General features: G+C 46.9%; 1 pseudogene; it reads right to left on the reverse strand.

The window, feature by feature from the left end:
- Positions 1 to 9065: 9065 nt before the first annotated feature.
- Positions 9066 to 10753, reverse strand: LOC147990892 (uncharacterized; annotated as a pseudogene).
- Positions 10754 to 12715: the final 1962 nt, after the last annotated feature.

Below are 12715 nucleotides of genomic sequence, written 5' to 3' on the forward strand. Positions count from 1 at the left end.
CTCAGGAACAATGGAGCAAGCAACCAACTTATTGGAAATCAAACATACTGATGTGTGCGGTCCAATGAGCGTTGAGGCTCGCGGTGGCTATCGTTATGTTCTCACCCTCACTGATGACTTGAGTAGATATGGGTATGTCTACTTAATGAAACACAAGTCTGAGACCTTTGAAAAGTTCAAGGAATTTCAGAGTGAGGTTGAGAATCAACGTGACAGGAAAATCAAGTTCCTGCGATCAGATCGTGGAGGAGAATACTTGAGTCACGAGTTTGGCACACACTTAAGAAAATGTGGAATAGTTTCACAACTCACGCCACCTGGAACACCTCAGCGTAATGGTGTGTCCGAACGTCGTAATCGCACTCTATTAGATATGGTGCGATCTATGATCTCTCTTGCCGATTTACCGCTATCTTTTTGGGGCTATGCTTTAGAGACTGCCACATTCACTTTAAATAGGGCTCCGTCGAAATCCGTTGAGACGACACCGTATGAATTATGGTTTGGGAAGAAACCTAAGCTGTCGTTTCTAAAAGTTTGGGGATGCGATGCTTACGTCAAGAAACTTCAACCTGAAAAGCTCGAACCCAAATCGGAAAAATGCGTCTTCATAGGATACCCTAAAGAAACTATTGGGTATACCTTCTAGATCGGATCCGAAGGCAAGATCTTTGTTGCCAGGAATGGGTCCTTTCTAGAGAAAGAGTTTCTCTCGAAAGAAGTAAGTGGGAGGAAAGTAGACCTTGATGAAGTATTACCTCTTGAACCGGAAAATGGCGCAACTCAAGAAAATGTTTCTGAGGTGCCTGCACCGACAAGAGAGGAAGTTAATGATGATGATCAAGATACTTCTGATCAAGCTCCTACTGAAATTCGAAGGTCCACAAGGACACGTTCCGCACCAGAGTGGTACGGCAACCCTGTCTTGGAAATCATGTTGTTAGACAACGGTGAACCTTCGAACTATGAAGAAGCGATGGTGGGCCCGGATTCCGACAAATGGCTAGAAGCCATGAAATCCGAGATAGGATCCATGTATGAAACGAAGTATGGACTTTGACTGACTTGCCCGTTGAGCGGCGAGCCATAGAAAATAAATGGATCTTTAAGAAGAAGACAGATGCGGATGGTAATGTGACCATCTATAAAGCTCGGCTTGTCGCTAAGGGTTATCGACAAGTTCAAGGGGTTGACTATGATGAGACTTTCTCACCGGTAGCGAAGCTAAAGTCCGTCCGAATCATGTTAGCAATTGCCGCATTCTATGATTATGAAATATGGCAAATGGATGTCAAAACGGCATTCCTTAATGGTTTCCTTAAGGAAGAATTGTATATGATGCAGACGGAAGGTTTTGTCGATCCTAAGAATGCTGACAAGGTGTGCAAGCTCCAACGCTCGATTTATGGGTTGGTGCAAGCATCTCGGATTTGGAACATTCGCTTTGATGAGATGATCAAAGCGTTTGGGTTTACGCAGACTTATGGAGAAGCCTGCGTTTACAAGAAAGTGAGTGGGAGCTCTGTAGCATTTCTCATATTATATGTAGATGACATACTTTTGATGGGAAATGATATAGAACTCTTGGACAGCATTAAGGCCTACTTGAATAAAAGTTTTTCAATGAAGGACCTTGGAGAAGCTGCTTATATATTAGGCATCAAGATCTACAGAGATAGATCAAGACGCCTCATAGGTCTTTCACAAAGCACATACCTTGATAAGATATTGAAGAAGTTCAATATGGATCAGTCTAAGAAGGGGTTCTTGCCTGTGTTGCAAGGTGTGAAATTGAGCTCAGCTCAATGTCCGACCACGGCAGAAGATATAGAAGAGATGAGTGTCATCCCCTATGCCTCAGCCATAGGTTCTATTATGTATGCCATGCTGTGTACCAGACCTGATGTAAACCTTGCCGTAAGTTTGGTAGGTAGGTACCAAAGTAATCCCGGCAAGGAACACTGGACAGCGGTCAAGAATATCCTGAAGTACCTGAAAAGGACTAAGGAAATGTTTCTCATTTATGGAGGTGACGAAGAGCTCGTCGTAAAAGGTTACGTCGACGCTAGCTTCGACACAGATCTGGATGACTCTAAGTCACAAACCGGATACGTGTATATTTTGAATGGTGGGGCAGTAAGCTAGTGCAGTTGCAAGCAAAGCGTCATGGCGGGATCTACATGTGAAGCGGAGTACATGGCAGCCTCGGAGGCAGCACATGAAGCAATTTGGGTGAAGGAGTTCATCACCGACCTAGGAGTCATACCCAATGCGTCGGGGCCAATCAAACTCTTCTGTGACAACACTGGAGCTATTGCACTTGCCAAGGAGCCCAGGTTTCACAAGAAGACGAGGCACATCAAGCGTCGCTTCAACTCCATTCGTGAAAATGTTCAAGATGGAGACATAGATATTTGTAAAGTACATACGGACCTGAATATAGCAGATCCGTTGACTAAACCTCTCCCTAGAGCAAAACATGATCAACACCAGAATTCCATGGGTGTTCGATTCATCACATGTAACTAGATTATTGACTCTAGTGCAAGTGGGAGACTGTTGGAAATATGCCCTAGAGGCAATAATAAAAGCATTATTATTATATTTCCTTGTTCATGATAATTGTCTTTATTCATGCTATAATTGTGTTATCCGGAAATCGTAATACATGTGTGAATAATAGACACCAACATGTCCCTAGTAAGCCTCTAGTTGACTAGCTCGTTGATCAACAGATAGTCATGGTTTCCTGACTATGGACATTGGATGTCATTGATAACGAGATCACATCATTAGGAGAATGATGTGGTGGACAAGACCCAATCCTAAACATAGCATAAGATCGTATAGTTCGTTTGCTAGAGTTTTCCAATGTCAAGTATCTTTTCCTTAGACCATGAGATCGTGTAACTCCCGGATACCGTAGGAGTGCTTTGGGTGTGCCAAACGTCACAACGTAACTGGGTGACTATAAAGGTATACTACGGGTATCTCCGAAAGTGTCTGTTGGGTTGACACGGATCAAGACTGGGATTTGTCACTCCGTATGACGGAGAGGTATCACTGGGCCCACTCGGTAATGCATCATCATAATGAGCTCAAAGTGACCAAGTGTCTGGTCACGGGATCATGCATTACGGTACGAGTAAAGTGACTTGCCGGTAATGAGATTGAACGAGGTATTGGGATACCGACGATCGGATCTCGGGCAAGTAACATACCGATTGACGAAGGGAATTGTATGCGGGGTTGCTTGAATCCTCGACATCGTGGTTCATCCGATGAGATCATCGAGGAGCATGTGGGAGCCAACATGGGTATCCAGATCCTGCTGTTGGTTATTGGCCGGAGAGTCGTCTCGGTCATGTCTACATGTCTCCCGAACCCGTAGGGTCTACACACTTAAGGTTCGGTGACGCTAGGGTTGTAGGGATATGTATATGCAGTAACCCGAATGTTGTTCGGAGTCCCGGATGAGATCCCGGACGTCACGAGGAGTTCCGGAATGGCCCGGAGGTAAAGAATTATATATAGAAAGTGCTATTTCGGGCATCGGGACAAGTTTCGGGGTCACCGGTATTGTACCGGGACCACCAGAAGGGTCCCGGGGGTCCACCGGGTGGGGCCACCTGCCCTGGGGGGGCACATGGGCTGTAGGGGGTGCGCCTTGGCCTATATGGGCCAAGGGCACCAGCCCCAAGAGGCCCATGCGCCTAGGGTTCAAGGAAGGGAAGAGTCCCAAAGGGGGAAGGCACCTCCTAGGTGCCTTGGGGAGGAGGGATTCCTCCCTTGGCCACACCCCCCCTAGGAGATTGGATATCCTAGGGCCGCCCCCCCCTTAGACTCCCTATATATAGTGGGGAAAGGAGGGCCTCTGAGAACACGCCTTTGGTGCCTCCCTCTCCCTCTCCAACACATCCTCCTCCTCCATAGTGCTTAGCGAAGCCCTGCCGGAGTACTGCAGCTCCATCACCACCACGTCGTCCTGCTGCTGCTGGAGCCATCTCCCTCAACCTCTCCTTCCTCCTTGCTGGATCAAGAAGAAGGATACCTTATGTTGACCGTACGTGTGTTGAACGCGGAGGTGCCGTCCGTTCGGCGCTAGGATCTCCGGTGATTTGGATCTGGTCGAGTACGACTTCCTCATCCCCGTTCTTTGAACGCTTCCGCGCGTGATCTACAAAGGTATGTAGATGCAATCCAATCACTCGTTGATAGATGAACTCATAGATGGATCTTGGTGAAACCGTAGGAAAATTTTTGTTTTCTGCAACGTTCCCCAACAGAATCTTCATCATCACTTTTATCAATATTATTAGTTTCAATAATTTCATTCTCTCTTACCCTAGCAAGTTGTTCATCAAGAAATTCACCTAATGGCACAATATTATCAAGCATAAAAGTAGTTTCATCATAAGTATCACGCAAAGCAGAAGTGGCATCATCAATAACATCCGATCAGAATGAATAGCAGGTGTAGGTGTCACAAGTTTACTCAAAACAGAAGGTGAATCCAGCGCAGAGCTAGATGGCAATTCCTTACCTCCCCTCGTAGTTGAGGGAAAATCTTGGTTCTTTTATCTTTCAAGTTCTTCATAATGACCAGCAGATATAAATCCCAAGTGACTCAAAGAATAGAGCTATGCTCCCCGGCAACGGCCGGCGCCAGAAAATAGTCTTGATAACCCACAAGTATAGGGGATCGCAACAATTTTCGAGGGCAGAGTATTCAACCCAAATTTATTGATTCGACACAAGGGGAGCCAAAGAATATTATCAAGTATTAGCAGCTGAGTTGTCAATTCAACCACACCTGAAAACTTAATATCTGCAACAAGGTATTTAGTAGCAAAGTAGTATGATAGTAGCGGTAACGGTAGCAAAAGTAATAGTTTTGGTTTTATAGTGATTGTAACAGTAGCAACGGAAAAGTAAATAAGCGAAGATCAATATGTGAAAAGTTCGCAGGCATTGGATCAGTGATGGACAATTATGTCGGATGCGATTCCTCATGCAATAGTTATAACATAGGGTGACACAGAACTAGCTCCAGTTCATCAATGTAATGTAGGCATGTATTCCGAATATAGTCATACGTGCTTATGGAAAAGAACTTGCATGACATCTTTTGTCCTACCCTCCCGTGGCAGCGGGGTCCTATTGGAAACTAAGAGATATTAAGGCCTCCTTTAAATAGAGTACCGAACCAAAGCATTAACACTTAGTGAATACATGAACTCCTCAAACTACGGTCATCACCGGTAAGTATCCCGATTATTGTCACTTCGGGGTTAACGGATCATAACACATAATAGGTGACTATAGACTTGCAAGATAGGATCAAGAACTCACATATATTCATGAAAACATAATAGGTTCAGATCTGAAATCATGGCACTCGGGCCCTAGTAACAAGCATTAAGCATAGCAAAGTCATAGCAACATCAATCTTAGAACATAATGGATACTAGGGATCAAACCCTAACAAAGCTAACTCGATTACATGATAAATCTCATCCAACCCATCACCGTCCAGCAAGCCTACGATGGAATTACTCACGCACGGCGGTGAGCATCATGAATTTGGTGATGGAGGAAGGTTGATGATGACGATGGCGACGGATTCCTCTCTCCGGAGCCCCGAACGGACTCCAGATCAGCCCTCCCGAGAGAGATTAGGGCTTGGCGGTGGCTCCGTATCGTAAAACGCGATGAATCCTTCTCTCTGATTTTTTTCTTCCCGAACGTGAATATATGGAGTTGGAGTTGAGGTCCGTGAAGCGTTAGGGGGCCCACGAGGCAGGGGGGCGCCCAGGGGGGTAGGCGCGCCCCCACCCTCGTGGACAGGGTGTGGGCCCCCTGGCCTTGATTCTTTCACCAATATTTTCTATATGTTCCAAAAATATTCTCCGTTGATTTTCAGGTCATTCTGAGAACTTTTATTTCTGCACAAAAATAACACCATGGCAATTCTGCTGAAAACAACGTCAGTCCGGGTTAGTTCCATTCAAATAATGCAAGTTAGAGTCCAAAACAAGGGCAAAAGTTTTTGGAAAAGTAGATACGATGGAGACGTATCAGGCCTCAGCTGGATCAAGAGTACGAGGGACGTCACCGAGCTGAACGTGTGCATATCACGGAGGTGCCGTGCGTTCGGTACTTGATCGGTTGGATCGCGAAGATGTTCGACTACATCAACCGCGTTACTTAACGCTTCCACTTTCGGTCTAGGAGGGTACATGGACACACTCTCCCACTTGTTGCCATGCATCACCTAGATGGATCTTGCGTGTGCGTAGGATTTTTTTTTTGAAATTACTGCGTTCCCCAACATCTCGGTGGGACCGAGATCCATTTTGGTCAAACCGAATTGCTAGGGTTTGGCTGTGGCAATGGGAATGGTCATCTCGGTGAGTCTGGGGTAAATGATATCGCTGGGACTGAGATGAAGGATTAGGGTTTGGACAGATGTGTTTGAGAAAGTGACAGAGGGTTTTTGGAGCAATATCACTAAGCACTTGAGCAACAACCTCATCATCAATACCTCGTCCCCTTTTAATAGTATTGGATTTCCTAAGGGACACAATGTGATCTTGGATCACTAAACCAAAAATGAAGATTCTTGGGGTTGCCAATTCTTGTCCTTAGCATTTTGAGGGGTCCACATCCATTAGTCCTTGCCATGCCAATCATTAATCTTTTCTGAAATGTATTGGCAGATCATTAGATCAATGACATATAAGTTGTTATTAATTACCAAAACCACCTGGGGATTAGTTGCACTTTCACCGACTCGTCCTTCACCTGCCGGAGTGGAGATGCTGACTCCCGCTTAACACGGACTCGCGGTGGAGACGGTGACTCCTCCTTCATGCGCATCGACGACAGTGCAGCCGGACCCATCTGACGGAGCGAACCCTCCATCATGATCTCCATCTGACGGGCGAATTCTTCGTCCATCAGAGCTGCCTCCGAGAGGAGATGGGCCCGCTGCTGCGGCTGGTCCTCCTCATGGCCGGAGGAGCCCGCCACCGTGGATGTGGATGGTCTAGGTGAGCGCAGGCGGATCCTCCTAATGATGAACTGCCATTGTTGCCACCTGCCGACGCGGAGAACCAGGACTTCGGCATCGCTACTGGGCTCGAAGAGGAGAAAGGGCTTGGAGAGAAGGAAGGATGGTGTCGTTCTGGACGGTGCCGGAGCGCGGCTTAAATAGCCGCAGCCAGCCCAGGCAGAGGGGAGGTCAGTCCGCTTCAATGCGGCACAACGGCCAGAGTTGGTTTCTCAGGACGCGGCATCCGCATTGAAGCGGCGGCGACGCCGGAGAGGTCGCATCCGTCCGCGCCACCTTCCCGTCCGGTCAAATCGCGGCATCAATGCCGGCTGCTGCATGCTCTAGCCCGACATGAATACGGCGCGGTAAGCGACACAACGTGTGAATGGAAAGCGCGGGAAGGGCGGTGGGTGGTTTGGGTAGGACAGGGCGGTCAGAAGAGGGCTTGGGAGCGGTCCGGATTCCCGTAAGGCCCCCCTGTTTGTCTCCAGTTTGCGGAAGAAATCGCGTCCGGACCTCCCTGCGAACCGATATAAGCCCGCGTTGGATGGCTTCCACGGTCTGGGCGGATGCGGGCGGTTTACGGGTCCGCCTTGAAGATGCCATAAGGACGCGTTTGGTAGCGAACATACAACCCAATCAGGCTTACTGGATACACTTTTTTCGTGTTGAGCTGTTTGGTTATATACAAACAATGTTGGGCCTGCATGCATGATTCTTAAAGCACTAGTTTGTCTGTATCGTTCAAAACGCTCAAGAAATCTACAATTCCAACGAGCGAGGTCCGTGCGATGCTCTCTAGCTCAGGCCGGTGGCTCTGACCGCCTGTACATGGTTTGCAGACATTCTTCTCTACTAGATAATACTCCGCACGTTGTTACAAGAATATTTTATAACATATCTCAATGTGATTCATTGTAAACATATATAAAAGGATAAAACTAAAACTACATATACTTTATTATGTTTGATCACTATATAGTTGTAAAATGTTTATTAAATATAAATAGACTAATATAATAGAAATTCACATGTTGAGATAGGTCTTTTTTTATGCAGGTTTCATGATGAAGTGGCATGCTTGCATGTTGCGAGACATATGATAGTGAGTGTGGGGCTTTTTTCGTGCATGTTGTGCGTTGATGTGGCATACTTGCATGTTGAGAGAAATAGTTAGTGGGGGCTAGCTATTTAGATATAGAAGATTCACCTCTTTAATCTTCTTCACCCTTCTATATAACTGTGCTTCGATTCGAGATAAGCTGTACACGAAAAATATACGCCTCTATGTTCTTTTAGTTGATCGGATCATAGTTTTGTTCACTGTATATGTTGAATTTCGTGTTCATATTTGAATCCTTTTTGGACGAATTTTGAAAAATTCGTGGCACACGGGCGACCATGTGAAGTTTCCTTTGACGAGTAGCTTCACCTCGCCGTCTAACACGACTTCCGTGTTGTGGTTTTTCCGTTTCTGTTGTGCTATAACTAATCCTAATTAACAGCTGCTTCGTGGACGCGTAGCGTGTGTGCGCTGTAGCCAGCATCGTCGCTGACCTTCTTGTGCCACGCGGGAATCTTCAATGGCATCTCGCCCCTAGCCTTGTTTTGCAATTAGGTGTGTTTTCCGGCATCGGCTTGTTCGGCTTTCGTTGTGTCGCCATGGTAGGCCTTGTGCCCGGCCTTGTTGACGGCGGCAGCGGGCGGCTGCTGGTACACCCGCGGCGGCTTGTTCGGCTTTCGTTGTGCTGCCGTGGTAGGCCTTGTGCCCGGCCTCGTTGATGCCCGCGACGGTGTTGCCGTGGTAGGCCTTGTGCCCGGCCTCGTTGATGGCGACAACGGGCGGCTGCTGGTACATCGGCGCTGGCGATAGTGCTAGCGCTGACCAGTAGTTGTTCATGCCGACGAGCGCACAGGGGAGCGCGTCGCAGACGAACTCCCTCTCGATATCCACGGCCTCGGAGACAATCTCGAAGACTCGGGATTTGTCGAGCTTGCTGAAGAGGATGTCTTAGAGGAGGCAGGCGAAGTCGTAGTGCAGGCTCTCATCGCGGGAGATGAGCTCATTGGAGAACGTGAGGCCCGACCTTATTGGACGGCGACGACGGGCGGCTGCTGGTACACCCGCGGCGGCTTGTTCGGCTTTCGTTGTGCTGCCGTGGTAGGCCTTGTGCCCGGCCTCATTGATGCCCGCGACGGTGCTGCCGTGGTAGGCCTTGTGCCCCGCCTCGTTGATGCCCGCGACGGTGCTGCCGTGGTAGGCCTTGTGCCCGGCCTCGTTGATGGCGACAACGGGCGGCTGCTGGTACATCAGCGCCGGTGATAGTGGTAGCGCTGACCAGTAGCTGTTCATGCCGATGAGCGCGCAGGGGAGCGCGTCGCAGGTGAACTCCCTCTCGATATCCACGGCCTCGGAGACAATCTCGAAGACGCGGGATTTGTCGAGCTTGCTGAAGAGGATGTCGTAGAGGAGGCAGGCGAAGTCGTAGTGCAGACCCTCATCGCGGGAGATGAGCTCGTTGGAGAACGTGAGGCCCGGCCTTATTGGACGGCGATGACGGGCGGCTGCTGGTACACCGGCGCCGACCAGTAGCCGTGCCCGTGGTCCCTCTGCTGTAGTCGTCCCATCCACGGCCGAAGCATGTGTGCATTCTACTGTAATGTTTCTTTTTTTTGAAATAAAACGAAACTTTATTCATTAGAAATAACCAATACATCGTTTGTGAGGAGGAGTACAATTTCATTGATAGGCTCCTCGAACCAATCTGAAGTTGAAGAAAATCTAGCTAACTTAGCAAGTTCATGTGCTACTCTATTTGCCTCTCTATTACAATGTTCGAATCTAGTCACGATAAAATCACATGCGTAGTGGAAGCAGTCATCGAAAATTGCCGCTGCCGCACCCGTTGACTGTCTTCCATCCTGCATGGTCTCAATCACCTCCAGATTATCTGAGTTGATGATTAGGCGGTTGCACCCTGCCCTTTGCGCTAGTGTTAGTCCAAATTTGAGGGCTAAAGCTTCTGCCATCAGAACATCCGCACAATGGTCAATCTTTTCATTTCCTCCTGCAATAAACCTACCTTTGTCGTCTCGCAAAACCGCCCCCATCGTACCCTTCAGCATGTCATGGTCAAAAGATGCGTCAACATTGAGTTTCACGAAACCCCTTGGGGACAATGCCAACCCCCTTTTTTCATGGACGCCTTTGAAGATGATGCATTTACAAACTTGTATGTGAGGGCTATGATCCCCATTGATATCTGAGTTGCATTCTGAGTTGTTTCCTTGTGCACTAATTTCCTTCTCTCCCACCATAGATACCAAGCTGAAATAGCTATCATTTCTCGTATATTTTGGTACCCCATAATACGCAAATCTTGATCTGGAAGAACTAAAAGGTATTCCAGTATCGCCTCTCCAGCACGATCAACCTCACAAGCTCTATCAATAATCTCATCTATTCCTAGCCTCTTCCAAACCTCCTTTGCTTTATTACATAGGAAAAGCATATGCTTCGTGTCTTCTACACCCTGAGAGCAAGTAGGACAAAGGGGCGAGACCTTCATGTGTCTTAGCAAGTGTTGCCCGACATGGGAGAGTGCCATGTAACGTACGCCATATAAAAATTTTGACTTTTGACGAACAGGATAATTTCCATATCTGACACCAAATAGGGTTAGTTGTGGTTCGCCCCATCCCGTTAGAGTGTTTTAGTTTACTGCCGTACTGATCATTCCACTTCACGAAATAAGCAGACCGTACCGAGAACATACCATTTTTCGTATAACTCCAAGCAATGAAATCTGACATGTTATGTTGCGAAAGAGGGATTTTAAGAATCCATTCAGCGTCAATGGGCCACATAGTTTGTCTAATCAGGTCCTCATCCCAAATATTGGAAACAGGGTCAATCAGATCAACCACTCTTGATAACAATTGTCCCCTCCTAGGAGTCACAATCTTACTAGTGGCGCAATTTGGGATCCATGCATCTTCCCAAATGTTGATGTTATGTCCGTTTCTCACTCGTCAAATATAGCCGCGTTTCAGAGTAGTAATGCCTGCCATAATGCTTTGCCAGGTGAAGGAAGCACCATGTTTTGGCTTGGAATTCAGCAAATCGCCATCAGGGTAGTACTTGGCCCTTAGAATAGTGGCACATAAGGAATCAGGATTATCAAGGAGACGCCATGCCTGTTTGGCTAGCAGAGCCAGGTTGAAATAGTGGATATCACGGAATCCCATTCCTCCTTGGGTTTTTGGTACACACATTTTCCACCAGGCCATCCAGTGCATCCTCCTCTGGTTCTCCTCGTCTCCCCACCAGAAATGCGTTATCGCGTCAATGATTCCTTTATAATTTTTTTTAGGAATTTTAAAGACCGACATTGCATAGGTAGGTATGGCTTGGATCACAGCCTTGAGCAGGATCTCCTTCCCCCCGGCAGATAGTAGTTTTTCCTTCCAACCACTAATTTTCTTAACAATACGTTCAATCAGAAATTTAAAGCAATCTGTTTTATCAACGCCCACATTTGCTGGCAAGCCCAAGTATTTGTCATTCAAGGCCTCCATCATTATATTGAGCATTGTACACAAGTGTTCTCTGACCTCTACCTTTGTATTGGGGCTAAAGAAAATACTAGACTTTTCCATGCTTACCAGCTGTCCCGACGCCGCACAATATAAATCTAGTGCTGATTTCAGGGCCGCCGCATTATGTTGGTTGGCTTTCATCAAGATCAACGAGTCATCCGCAAAGAGGAGATTAGTTACTGGTGGGGCATCTCTACAGACTTTAACTCCTGAAATGTTCCCATTCTCCTCAGCATGCGAGAGCAAGGCATTCAACCCTTCTGTGCACAGCAGGAATAGGTAAGGTGATAGCGGGTCCCCCTGTCTCAACCCTCTAGTAGGCTTAAAACTCTCACTTTCCTCTGCATTTATCCTTACTTTGTATTCTACTGATGTGACGCATTGCATAATCAAATTAACCCACTCTCGACGGAAACCCAATTTCAGCATAATCTCCTTCAGAAAAGCCCACTCGACTTTATCGTAGGCTTTGTGCATGTCAAGTTTTATAGCACACAAGCCCTCTCTACCCTCTCTTTTGTTCTTGATTGTGTGAAAACATTCGTAGGCCACTAAAATATTATCGGTTATCAATCTTCCTGGTACAAAAGCACTTTGTGTTGGACTAATAATTTCTGGTAGAAGGATCTTCAATCGAGAGGCCACCATTTTTGCAATTATTTTGTATACCACATTACATAAGCTGATCGGCCTAAATTGGGATACCTTTTCTGGTGTGTTAATCTTGGGAATCATCACGATTGCAGTATCATTCCAACCATCCGGGATAGTACATGTGTTGATTGCTTTCAGAACCTCCTCAATTAGGTCTTCCCCTAGCATGGGCCAGAACCTTTTATAGAAGATAACATGGAGTCCATCTGGTTCTGGAGCTTTCAAGTCCCCAATATCAAATAAAGCCTTGCGAACATCTTCTGTGGTATAAGGAGCAAGTAGAGCATTGTTCATTTCGTTTGACACTCTCTTACGCACAATTGATAAAACTTCTTGATCCGGATGCTGAACTTCCGATGTGAAAAGCTTTGTGAAATATTCAGTTATGTGATTCGTCAACTCCTTTTC

This window comes from Triticum urartu, chromosome 1A (genome assembly GCF_056163025.1).
Source record: "Triticum urartu cultivar PI428250 chromosome 1A, HENAU_Tu73, whole genome shotgun sequence".
Taxonomy (NCBI): Eukaryota; Viridiplantae; Streptophyta; class Magnoliopsida; order Poales; family Poaceae; genus Triticum; species Triticum urartu.